General features: G+C 36.8%; 1 pseudogene; it reads right to left on the reverse strand.

Annotated features, from left to right (window-relative positions):
• Positions 1-6,087: 6,087 nt before the first annotated feature.
• Positions 6,088-8,911, reverse strand: LOC110139352 (T-complex protein 1 subunit zeta-2 pseudogene; annotated as a pseudogene).
• Between the last annotated feature and the right edge of the window lie 5,101 nt (positions 8,912-14,012).

Below are 14,012 nucleotides of genomic sequence, written 5' to 3' on the forward strand. Positions count from 1 at the left end.
AGCAAAAACAGCCATGCACTGAAAGCCGTCAAAGCTGGATGATAAGTAAGTGTGGGGTTTCATTATGGTGTTCTCCCTTATTTTGTATTTGTTGAAAACTTCCATAATAAGTAAAAACTTAAATAAGAACCCCTAGCTGCTCTTTTATAGGTAGGTGGAAGGGAACAAATGTGGAAGCAAAGAGGGTCAGTTAAAAGTCTCCTATACTTACCCGGGAGAGTGCTGATGGTGGCTTGGGCTGGTTACAGTAAAGGTATTGAGAAGTGGTGGGTTATTTATATATTATAAAGGAAAATTAGAAAGGATTTCTTTGGATTTGGATGTGGAGTGAGAGAGAAAGAAGAATCAAAGGTGATTGTGCAACTGGAGAAAATGTTATTAACTGAGATGGAAAAGTATGAGGGATGTGGGGAAGATCAAAAGTTCATTTTCAGTTTGTAAAGTTTTAAATGCTTATTAAAGTGTAGATGTCATGTAAACAGTTGGATATAATAATCTGAGGTTCAGGGAGAGGTCAGGGCTCGAGATATGAATTTGGAGCCAGCAGTATATATATATAGGGTTTAAAGCCTTGAGGCTGGATGAGATCACCAAATCTAATTCTCTAATGTTCTATGATTCTTTTGAAAAACAGATCTTTCTCCTACAAAGCTCACACACGCAAAAGTTGTTTCTCTGGGTATAGAAACAATAGACTGTCTGAAAAATGACTGTACTCAAAACTGAGTGCACATATATTAATCACTTTTATGAGGGCTCCCAAGTGTCATTTAATAAACTGTATGGTCCTCGGCCACACTAAATGGAGTCCACTTGTTCTGGCAGCATGAAAAGAAATAATTTTACATCTTGAAGGGTACAATGGAAGATAAATTAAGTCATTCTTTTTTTCAGTGTCAGTAATCTCAGTGGTTTTATTGAATATAAATTGTTTCATTTATTAATATGCTAGTCACCCTTCTAAGTAATATGCCAGTGAAAATGCCCACAATTATTTAAGCCAAAAACCATGTGTGAGGGGTAAAGGAGTAAGGTTGTGTTTTCTCAGTCTAGGCTTGGATAGGTATCATGTTCCTTGGGTATTCTAGATTATTCCCCACAAATATATTATATAGTGTTTTTGAAATGGTCAGATTATTATCACTAGAGGTGATTTTTGGGCCCAGTCTTTAGATAATCTGAGTCAGTATGTCTGGGGTGGAGCACAGGAAGTTGTATATTTAACTAGTGCCCATGTTTGGGAAAGACTTCTAAGTAAACAGTTTCAAAAGCCATTTGATTTCTTCTTCCTCTACAGGTGTCCTTCTCATGTCCCATTTTCCTGTCTTATTATAAGGTATTAAAAAAAAAAAAAATCTGCTACTCTTCTGCAGTTGTTCACAGGGAACCAGACTCTGAGATGAGTTGGGGTGAACTGTAGACATGCTGAGTTCAAATTCTGGCGATTCTTCTTACCCTGACCCCGAAGTCACTCTCAGTCTGGTTACTTGACATAAGACTAGGTTTGTCTTTGAATCTAAGCCTTTTAAGTTAGTGGGCCTCCACTAGGGTTTAGATTTAAACACTATCTTAAGGGAAAAACCAGAAAAAAGGAAGAGCCTGCCTATAAAATAGGGAATCCTGCCACTATGGCACTCTGGAAATCAGAGAGGGTATTTTGAAAAGAGGAATTGGAGCAAGACAAAATAGAACCATATTGAGAGTTTTTATGTCTTTATGGGACCAGGCCAGGTAATTTTCTCCCATTTAAGGTAATGAACCCCCTGATTGTATTTGCGGATTTCTTGGGAGTGTCTGTGTACCGCATGACCTCATGTTGGGAATCTTTGCTCTTGGTATATTCTCCACAGTGAAGCCAGAGTAAAAATTTAGAACATGCAGATCAGAGCATATCACTCCCCTCTTAAAACTCTTCAATGTCTTCCCCCTTGCACTTAAAGGCCGAATTCTTTTGACATTCTTCTTCCCAAAGGAAGGATGATGTCACATCCTCCATGATGTTTCCCTGGCTTATGTCTTCAAAAGCATCTCCTAACTCCCTCCCTCCATGTTAAAGAGCCACACTGGCCTTTTTGTATTTCTTTAAGGAATCGCATCCTCCCTGCTCCCTCTCTGATCTCCCCAGTCTTCACTTGGCTGATTTTATCTTCACAGTATTTAATATCAGGTATAATAATGCCATCTTATTTTCTATATAACATTTATTACTAGCTGGTATTTTTTGTTTATGTATTGTTTACTGGTTTATTGTGAGTTCTCTCACCACAGTGTAACTCCTGGGAACAGAGATCTTACAGCTGTGTCACTGGCATTTAAATCTGGTGTTTAGAGTCTTAGTGAACGGTGCCCACTCAGTAAGGTTCGTTGGAATCAATAAATGAATGAATAAGCAGGAGAGAAATTGGCAGGGCTGATAAGGATCAAATCAGTAAAGATGGTTATCTCAGGGAAGGAGTTGGTGAGATTGGAGGGGAGGAGGAAAAGCTTGCATGTTTTACTTTTTACTCTTCTCATCATAAAAGGAGAAAAAAGACTATGGATAATTTTAAGTTTCTTTTTTGTGTTTTTATGTATTTTCCCAATTTTCTAAAATAAACATGTTTTACTTAGAAATCAGAAAAGTGAAATAGAACACAAATAGTGATTATAGTTACTTAGCAAGATTTGCACTTTCAGTGAAACAAGCTTTCACATCCTTGCATCAACACCATTGCTTTTGTTTTCTGCAAAGGACCTAGTCCTTCATTTTGGTGTGAAGATGTGTATCAGAATATTTTCTGAATAGGTATCTGTCTGAGTTTTCTTGGACATCTCTAAGGAAAATCATAAGGTTTAGGTGGTCTCCATGGTAACTAATTCAGAGCCAAGACTAGTCCTTTAGGATAACAGCTATGGATATTCTAGCACTAGAGAAATTTTTGAATTTCTCCCAGGCTGGGTAGCTCCTTGTATGTTTAGTTATCTGAGTATCAGTCTCAGCAATCTTCTTTAGGCAAAGACTTTGCTTTACCAATGTGATCTGAATGCAAACTGGGAAAGAGCCTGTTGGGTTGAAGTTGTTTCTTATGTCTATAATATCCTGCCTCTCAAATAACACAGTCTTCTCTTATCAGAATCTTACTCATGCCTCACTCCTCAGGTAAAAAGCTGACTCTTAGAGGAAGTAAAACTCAAATCCCGAACACCCCTCATTAGCCTTATTTTGCTCTGCTTTATAAATATGATTTTTATGTGTATATTCTTCTGAAATATGGATGGCAAAGACTAGTGCAGACAGAAAAGCATTAATTAATATGATAGTTAATTTTGTGTGTCAGCCTGATTTGGCCACAAGATGCTCAGATATTTGGTTAAACATTATTTGGGGTTTTCTGTGAGGATGTTTATGCATGACTTTAACAGCTAAATAGTAGGCTGAGTAAAGCAGATTACTTTCTAATGTGGGAGGACCTCATCCCATTAGTAGAAGGCCCAAATAATACAAAAAGGCTGAATAAGAGCGAACTCCTTCTGTCGAAGGACTTCAAGGTAGAATAGCTGTTCTTTCCTGCCTTTGGAGTTAAGTTGAAACCTGGGCTTTTCCTGGGTTTTAAGCCTGTTGGCATTTGGTCTTGAACTACACTATTAGCCGTCTTGGTCCTTCTTAGGCTTCCAGACTTCATCATCAGCTTGGCTGTGTTTCCAGCTGTATAGTTGTGTGTGTGTGTGTGTGTGTGTGTAAACAGACAGTTATAAAGTGCAAATCATGCAGTTGTGTCCCAGTCTTTGTGACCCCATGGACTGAGCCTGCCGGGTTCCAGTGGAATTCTCCAGGCAAGAATACTGGAGTGGGTAGCTGTTCTCTTCTCCAGGGACATTCTCTTCTCCCAACCCAGGGATTGAACCCAGGTCTCCTGCATTGCACACAGATTCTTTATGGTCTGAGCCACCGGGACAGCCCAGATAGACAGCTGTAGACATGGATATGAATAGATATAGCTATATTCCTACTGGTTCTGCTTTGATGGAGAAACCTGAATAATATAAATAAGATCCTATTATGTGTCAGGCCCTGGGCTAGGAGAGGGGTTCTCCAGCTCTCTAGCTTAAAAGAGATAATAGACTAACTTCAATGTGATAAGTGATCAAGTTGAGTTACAAACCTACAAAAATGCTATGAGATGTAAAGGAGCACCTTAATTGCATAAGGAGTTGAGAGGGATTCACTTGAGTTGACATGATTGAGATTGTGAAAAATGACCCCAGACTGAGAAAACTGAAGAAATCGAACTACTGGTGTCTGCAACAACATAGATGTATCTCACAATTATAATTTTTAGTGGAATAATCAGAATAATCAGAAAAAAAGGACATATGAATATAGGTGCTATGGATATCATTAATAAAGGCCTTTGGCAATGAACTTGGGAGGAAAATATCCAATATCTTATCATTCAGTGTTGTGGTAGCAATGATTACCAAATGTATATGATGCCCTAAGAGGATATTGTTTGTTAATGTCCCCCTCCTCTCTATGACAAAAATAATTATTTTCTTGATTTATTCTTCAGATTAAAAACAATGGACAATTTTGAAAGAATACATTTCAGTTTTACAGACATTATTGAAATTTAGCAAAATATTTCTTGAACTAAAACTCATTCTTAACAAAAAATTTACATGGAAGAGTTTACACTATTTCATTGTTTTAAATTGTAAGCAAAAGTACTTGAGTTCTGTTTGTTTCTACGATGACTGTTCTATCATTTTATTTTGAATCCACTGTTTGAAAGTAGGAATGTGTAATACTCCAGAGGTGGTGATAGAAACTGCTATGCATGATGTAAGCTTGAATGATTCTGAGTTGAGAATTTACTCCGAAATGACATGCATGTAACGAGTCTGTGTGTAGTGAGCTAACTGAAGAAGTAAAGTTCTTTGAATGAACTTCCACGTAGAATAAATGTTCATTACAGAGAGCAATAAATATGTGCTAATTTAATGCTTAAACGTATTACTAAAATTCAACAATATTAATAGCAGTTGTTCTAAAAGAGCAGTGCTCAAACTTTTTAGTCTCAGGACTTCATTGCACTCTTACAAATTTTTGAGCTCTTTGCCTTTTTTTTTTTTTTTTTTTTTTGGTCTTGCCAAAGGGCATGTAGGATCTAGGTTCCCCAACCAGGGATAGAACTCATGATGCTTACAGTGGGGGCATGGGGTTTTTTTTTTTTTTTTAAATTTTTATTAGTTGGAGGCTAATTACTTTACATCATTACAGTAGTTTTTGTTATACATTGATATGAATTAGCCATGGATTTACATGTATTCCCCATCCCAGTCCCCCCTCCCACCTCCCTCTCCACCCGATCCCTCTGGGTCTTCCCAGTGCACCAGGCCCGAGCACTTGTCTCATGTACCCAACCTGAGCTGGTTATCCGTTTCACCCTAGATAATACACATGTTTCAATGCTGTTCTCCTGAAACATCCCACCCTTGCCTTCTCCCAGAGTCCACAAGTCTGTTCCATACATCTGAGTCTCTTTTTCTGTTTTGCATATAGAGTTATCGTTACCATCTTTCTAAAGTCCATATATATGTGTTAGTATACTGTAATGGTCTTTATCTTTCTGGCTTACTTCGCTCTGTATAATGGGCTCCAGTTTCATCCATCTCATTAGAACTGATTCAAATGAATTCTTTTTAATGGCTGAGTAATATTCCATGGTGTATATGTACCACAGCTTCCTCATCCATTCGTCTGCTGATGGGCATCTGGGTTGCTTCCATGTCCTGGCTATTATAAACAGTGCTGCGATGAACATTGGGGTGCATGTGGCTCTTTCAGATCTGGTTTCCTTGGTGTGTAGGGCATGGGGGTTTTAACCACTGAACTGCCAGGGAAGTCCAGTGTTTTGTTTATGTGAATTTTATCTATTGACATAGATATATGTCAATATATCTTTTGTTTATGTGAATTATATCTATTTGACATTGACCTTGTTAGAAATGAAAACTGAGAAAAAGTGTAATTATTTTATTTTATTTTTTAAAACCAACAAATATAAACTGCATTTATTGTGTCAAAATTAAGAATGGCTCAGGCTCCATAATGGGAATTGGATGTAAAATATGCTGAGTCTCAGCTTCTGGAAGAGTTGATTTTGAACTCAGTCACCCTTTGAGAGAAGACATACCAGCTCGCATAATTTCATCAACCAGGAGAATGTTGGTGACAATCACAGTGCAAGAGTGAAGAAGTTGTTTTTTTACACAATAATTATCCCACACCCCTGCATCTGCTGCTTCCATTGGCTCACCTGTATTCAGATCTATGCCGACTGGTTGTTTTGAATCTGAATGCTCAGCCTGAACTTTTACTAGTGTTTCCTGCAGGTCATAACCAGAATTCTGAGCAAGAACCTTAGGGATAATGAGTAAAGCATCAGCAAAAGCTTGGACTCCAAGACGAGCTCTTCCTTGTATCGTGTGCTTGTATGTAACTAGAGCTTCAGCTATTGCCTGCTCCCGGAACAACACAACCATCTTCAATGGCATTTTTGATGGCATGAAGTCCATCCCTTACAGCATCCTTGATTTGTGTGAGAGTATGCTTATTTGGTCCCTTAACCAACAAGGTGACAGAGCGAGGGTTAATGTAGTCCTCAATAAAAGTGTACTTTTCCTCACCTAATGTATATTCATATATAAGACCAGCATATCCCAAGCAATCTCCACTGAGGTCTTCAACAGAATTCACAGCCACTCCACCACAAGCGAGAGTCTTTCCGTGTTTCTTCTTTTTGTGCAACGAAGAGCTAAAATGCCATGTTTTGTAAGGAAAAGGGATCAATTCCCTTTTTATTAATGACAACAAATCCTTTATTGGACTGAGCACAGACTTTGTCTTTCAAGTCTATTATTTTTTATACTCTGTCTTCAATAAATTTTCTTTCAGCTTTTACCAATTTCTCTTTCTCTTCTGCAGTCTTATAAAAGAAACCAGAGCTCACCTCAGTTTTTTCATATTCTAGTGATACATTACAGGTAAGGATAAATGCATATCTACTTGTTTCTGCATATGTGGATGATGATCCATGATCCAGAACTAACCCTTTGATCAACTTTGTATCCATTTCTGATTTATGCTTCATCTCCATGATTTCTACCATGAAGAGATCAATAGGATAATTCGGTCTCCTGATTGCCAAAACAGAATCCACCACAGCCTCTGTTAACACATCAGCCAGTTGAGGATGAACCTTATTTTGTAGAGATGTTCCAGCCACATCTAAAAGGATTTCTCTCTTCATCTCTTTTTTAATTTTAACTTGTTCCAAAACTTCAAGTGCCTTTGTTTTTGCAATTTCAAAGCCTTCAGCTATTATTCTAGGGTGCAGGCCCTCAGAAATGTAAAGATCAGCTTGTTTTGGTAACTCTCCAATGATTAGAACATTTGAAGTAGTACCATCTCCTGTAATGTCATCCTGGGCTGTTGCTACTTTTCCATCAGGGAAGCTGTTGGGTGTTGAATTTGCATCTCATGGAGCAGCACATTGCCATCTTTGGTGAGTTTGACATCTCCTGCCCCAGAAACAAGCATTTTCATGGTGCCCTTGGGACCCAAGTTGGTCCACAACACATCCTGCAGCCCTCAGGCGGTGCATATGTTGACAGCCAAGGCCGCCTGGGCCCGCGCCACCTCAGCCTTGGAGTTTATGGCCTTTATCGCAGCCGTGAACAAAATGTCAGAGAAGCAACCCTGCAGGCAAAAATCACCTCAAAAGTGTAATTATTTTAAAAGCAAATTTCCGTCTTAAATTATATAATAAATCCACTGTATATTAAAATACATAGTAACATCCATAAAAACTAATTTCCCAAAATAAAGGAAAATTAAATATAAGAATGATATCATTTTACATTTATGTAACTGGAGTCTCATAGATGCTTCTGCATCCAGTCTATTGCAATATGTTGTTTTAGTTAATGTGTATGAAACAAATCTAGCTTTATACAAATGTGTAGTTGGAGAGGGTATTCTAATAGCCTCTTTATTTTATTTAATAATAAAAATAATGTAGGTACTCTTCTTTAATATTCCACCAAAACTTGACAAAGGAAGTAGTTTCTTACACATTAATTTTATGTTTCCTGAAATCACATAATTGAACTTTGCATACTGTTATATTAAAATCTGTTGGTCTTTCTTACATTCTGAGTGAATCTTTTTACATGTGTATGACTTTGTAGCATTATGCACTGGTGATTTGGAAGATATTGCTTACTTCTTGGAGTTAATGAAGCTTTTCTAAATGTTGACACATTTAGTTTTTGTTTGTTTGTTTTTTGTTTTGACATGTTTGGTTTTACAATAGCAAAAATATCACGTTTGTTAGTATCACCACTGATCTCATCAGAAGAGTTTGTAAGCTCACAGAAGCTTTCAAGCTTACAGTGTTTTCAGCATTTGATTTGGTTTGAAAGCTCAAATCTTAGGAGCAGATATTTAAGTTGTTTTCCTTGAAATGCCAGACTCACTTAGTTCATTTTCAAGAAAAATGCCTGCTGAATCACCAGGTCTGATTAACTATAGTCTTTCAGTTGTCTTCTCAAGTCAAAATGGTGTTTTCATTTAAAAGTGGATAAATCAGCTCACAATTCAAATAAGCACCATTGAGACAACAGAAATGCTTTGTTTTCCATTTCATTACAGAAAAAAGATGAGTGCTCAAGGGTCAAGATTCAGTAAAATGTTTACTATTTCATTAGGGCTATTTTTCAGTGAGGCTAGGTTTTTTTTTTTTATTGTTGTTAATTGTGTTTAGTGGTGAAGAATATAATGTTCCAGTGCAGTCTGTGACACTGCCCTGACTGGTGCTGAGGAGTGAGCAGTTTTACTCACCGTTGCTTCTGGATCATCAGTGTACATAATTAACACAGTGAGAAGGCAAATAATGTTTTATACTATTATGACAATTGTTTACCCCATAGACTCTCTGAAAGGATCTTAGGTTACTTGAGATCTGTGGACACTAACAAAATTTGTTTGTTTGTTTTTCTAGATGAGTATTTTATTTTGACATTGTTTGGAATTTCTAGTACATGGTAATGAAGTGTAGACTGACTTTCAGTCGGTTTAATTGTTGCTTTTACATTCTCTACAAACAGTATACCATTTTATTGTCTATACCCAGGGCAGACTTGCCCACTGCCCTGCCCAAGGTATACCACTGGATGTATGTATGTTTATATATGTGTATATATGTATATATATGGAGGAAATGGCAACCCACTCTGGTATTCTTGCCTGAAGAATCTCATGGACAGAGGAGCTTGGTGACTGCAGTCCATGGGATCGCAAAAAGTCAGACACAACTGAAGCGACTGAGCATGCATATACCCCCCTCCTTCCCCCCCACACATACATTTGCATCTATGTCTATATGGTATGTATTATGTATGCTTTTTTTTCTAAAATAATTGAGTTCTTTATTAGATGTATTTATTGCAAATATTTTCTCCCAGTCAGTGTTTTTGTCTTTTCCTTCCCTTAATGGTATTTTTTTTTATTGGTGTCTTTTGATGAACAGAAATTTAAAAAATAAATTTGCAATTTAGAATGGCTTTAGATTTACAGAAAACTTGTAGATTTGTTACAGAGATTTCCTATATATCTCTCACCCAGTTTTCCCCAGCATTAACATCTTGACTTACCATGGTGCATTTGTCACAACTAGCAAACCAACATTGATACATTACAATTAGAATCATTTAAATTTCAATCATTTTCCACTGATGTCTTTTACTCTGTTTTAGAATTCCATTCATGATACCTGATTGCATTTAGTCATCTTGTCTCCTGGTACCCTCTGTTCTGTGACAGTTTCTTAGCCTTTCTATGTTTTGGATGACTGACAATTTTGAGGAATACTAATCAGATGTTTTTTAGAATGTCTTTCAATTTCTGTCTGTCTGATGTTTTTCTCATAGATTGGAGTTATAGGTTTGATGAGGAATGTCACAAAGGTGAAATGCTCTTCTCATCACATCATACCAGGGTTATATGATGGCAACATGGTATATCACTGGATGAGGTAATATTTGCCAGATTGAAATTGCTTAACTTGATAGTGTATTTATCCTTTTGTAATACGTTAAGTTCTTGCTTTATGTATTTCACAATGTTATGCATATAATATTGAAATATTATATCTTCCTAATTAATTGAAACTTCTGCTATTACACAGTAACTATTTCTAGCAATCTTTAAAAAATGTGTACGTTTGCTATTAATGTTGGTATACTGGTTTTTATTAGGGTTAGTGTTTTTTCCCTTAGTATATCCATCCATGTTGTCACAAATGGCAAGATTTCCTTTAATCTGTTCATCAACTGATGGATCCCTGGATTGTTTCCCTATCTTTTCATTCTTTTTTCTTAAGGTTTTTAAATTGAGGTATAATTGACATAAAATATTATGTTAGTTTCAGGTGTATAATGTGATGTTATACTTTTATGTGTTGCAAAATGAGCGCCGCAGTAAGTCTGGTGAATATTTGTTAACATACATGGCTACAGTTTGGTTTTTTCTTTTGGTTTTACTCTGCTGGCTCTTCATTGTTTCCCGCGGGGCTTTCTCTAGTTGCGTTGAGCAGAGGCTACTCTTTGCTGCAGTATGTGGGCTTCTCAGGTGCGGTGGCTTCTTCTGTTGCAGAGCGCGGGCTCTAGATGCATGCGCTTCTGTATTTGTGGCTCATGGGCTTAGTCGCCCTATGATATGTTGAATCTTCCCAGACCAGGGATCAATCCCCTGCATTGGTAGGTGGATTCTCAACCGCTGAACCCCCAGGGAAGTCTTGGTTATGGTTTTTTTTCTTATGATAAGAACTTTTAAGATTTATTCTGTTAGCAACTTTCAAATATACAACACAATATTATTAGCTTACTCACTGTTCTGTAAATATACGGCAGGCATGACTTCCAAACATCCCTATGACTTACTTATTTTATAACTGAAAGTTTGCACCTTTTGACCCCCTTCACTGATTTTGCCCACCCTCCCTAACCACCACCTCTAGCAGCCACAAATCTTTTCTCTATAAGTTTGGTGAGTTTTAAATTTTTTTTTTTTTTTTTAATTTCAATTTCACATACAAATGAGATCATACAATATTTGTCTTTCTCTGTCTGACTTATTTCACTTAGCATAATACCCTCATTCATGTTGCCACAAATGGCAAGAATTTCTCTATCCATTCATCCATTGATGGATCCCTGGATTGTTTCCATATCTTGGCTTTGTAAATAATGCTGTAATGAATATGAGAGCGCATATATCTTTTCTAGTTAATATTTTCATTTTCTTTGAATAAATACTGAGAGGTTGGATCATGTGGATCCATATCCTAGTTATTTAAAGACTTTTGAGGAACCTCCATACTGTTTTCTATAGTGGCTGCACCAATTTACATCCCCACCAACCATGCACAAGGGTTCCCTTTTCTCTATATCCTTGCCAACAATTGTTATTTCTTTTTTAGACACAAATTCTTTAAATTTAATGAAGTCTAATCTAATAGTCTTTTATAATTTGTGATTTTTATTCTTATTCTAAGATTACATTCCTGGCATAAGTTCCACCTGGTTGTAACATGCATGTGTGTACTCAGTTGTGTCCAACTCTTTGTGATCACATGGACTGTAGCCTGCCAGGCTTCTCTGTCTTTGGGATGCACCAGGCAAGAATACTAGAGCAGGTTGCCATTCCTTCACCAGGGGATCTTCGCAACTGAGATCAAACCTATGACTCTGGTACCGCCTGCGCCGGCAGGTGAATTCTTTCCTATTGAACCATCTGGAAAGGCTTTTTGTCATAATATTTTATCATTTTTACATAAAGGAGAAAAACCCATATAATCACCTCAACAGAGGCAGAAAAAATTTTATGTAAAATTTAACAATTAAACGCTCAGTAATCTAGTAATAGAAGGAAACTCCAAGGTTATGCTAATCTTATAAAATGAGTTGGAAAATATTCCTCTTCTCCAGTCTCTGAGCGAGTTTTTTGTTTGTAAGATTGGTTTTATTTTTTCCTCAAGTGTTCAGCAGAGTTTACTGCAAGCTGTCTTGAACTGAAATTTTCTTTGTGGGAACGTTTTTGCTTAAGGATGTGTGTCATTGATCTTTAATTTCATTCAGACTTTCTATTTCCTTTTTAAAAATTTTTGTTTATCTTATTGAAGGATAGTTGATTTACGATGTTGTACTAATCTGTTCTACAACAAAGTGACTCAGTTATACACATGTAGATGTTCTTTTTTAATATTTTTTGCATTATTGTTTATCACAGGATTATTGAATATAGTTCCCTGTGCTGTACAGTAAGACCTTGTTGTTCATTCATCCTATATGTAAACATCTGCTAATCCCAAACTCCCAGTCCATCCCTCTTCCATCCACCCCCCCTTGGCAACCACAAGGCTGTTCTCTGTGTCTGTAAGTCTGTTTATGTTTTGTAGATAGGTTCATTTGTGCTATATTCTAGATTCCATGTATTATGATTCAGGAGGATTACGTTGTGTATCTGTACTGCATCTTCATCACGTAATATGATTCAGGAGGATTACATTGTGTATCTGTTCCACATCTTCATGCATTTATCTGTCAGTGGACATCTAGGTTGTCTCTGGGTCTTGGCTGTTGTGAATAGTGCTGCTATACACAGAGAAGTGCATGTATCCTTTTGAATTAGAGTTTTCTCCAGGTGTATGCCATACTGGGAATTTTATTTTTTTGGGGGGGTGCTATTTTAAAAGGTATTTTTTACATTCCTTTTCTGATATTTCATTATTAGTGTTAAGAAACACAACTGATTTTTGAATGTTAATCTTGTATCCTGATACTTTGTTGAGTTCATTTATTAGATCTAGTAGTTTTTGTGTGGAGCTCTCAGGGTTTCCTATATTTAGTCATGCCATCTGCATAGAGTAACAATTTCATGTATTAGAATTGGTAAGTTGTCTTTTTCAAGGAATTTGTCCATTTCATCTGTATTTTTACAACTTTATTGAGATTATAATTAATATGCCATAAACTTTGTTATTTAAAGTGTACAATTTTTAAACTATATTCTCAAAGTTGTGCAACTATCACCACAGTCTAATTTTAGAACATTTCCATCACTCCAAATAGAAATTTCATGCCTATTTGTAATCACTCTCATTTCCATCACCAGGCCCAGGTAACTACTATTTACTGTATGCCTCCAAAGCTTTGTCTTTTCAAAATATTTCATATAAATGGAATCAAATAATAAGTGATGTTTTATATATTACTTCTTTCACTTAGCATAGTATTTTTAAGGTTCATCTATATTGCAGCATGTATCATGAACTGCAGCACGCCATGCCTCCCTTACCATCGCCAACTCCTGGAGTTTACTCAAACTCATGTCCATTGAATAGGTGATGGCATCCAACCATCTCATCTTCTGTTGTCCCCTTCTCCTCCTGCCTTCGATCTTTCCCAGCATCAGGATCTTTTGAGATGAGTCAGTTCTTCGCATCAGGTGGCAAAAGTATTGGAGTTTCAGCTTCAGCATCAGTCCTTCCAATGAATATTCAGGACTGATTTCCTTTAGGACTGACTGGTTGGATCTCTTTGCAGTCCAAGGGACTCTCAAGTGTCTTCTCCAACACCAAAATTCAAAAGCATTGATTCTTAAGCTTTCTTTATAGTCCAACTCTCAAAACCATACAGACTACTGGAAAAAAAAAATAGCTTTGACTAGACAGACCGTTGTCAGCAAAGTAATATCTCTGCTTTTTAATATGCTATCTAGGTTGGTCATAACTTTTCTTCCGAGGAGTAAGCATCTTTTAATTTCATGGCTTCAGTCACCATCTACAGTAATTTTGGAGCCCCCCAAAATAAAGTCTGACACTGTTTCCACTGTTTTCCCATCTATTTCCCATGAACTGATGGGACCAGATGCCATGATCTTAGTTTTCTGAATGTTGAGTTCTAAGCCA

This window comes from Odocoileus virginianus, chromosome 7 (assembly GCF_023699985.2).
Source record: "Odocoileus virginianus isolate 20LAN1187 ecotype Illinois chromosome 7, Ovbor_1.2, whole genome shotgun sequence".
Lineage (NCBI taxonomy): Eukaryota > Metazoa > Chordata > Mammalia > Artiodactyla > Cervidae > Odocoileus > Odocoileus virginianus.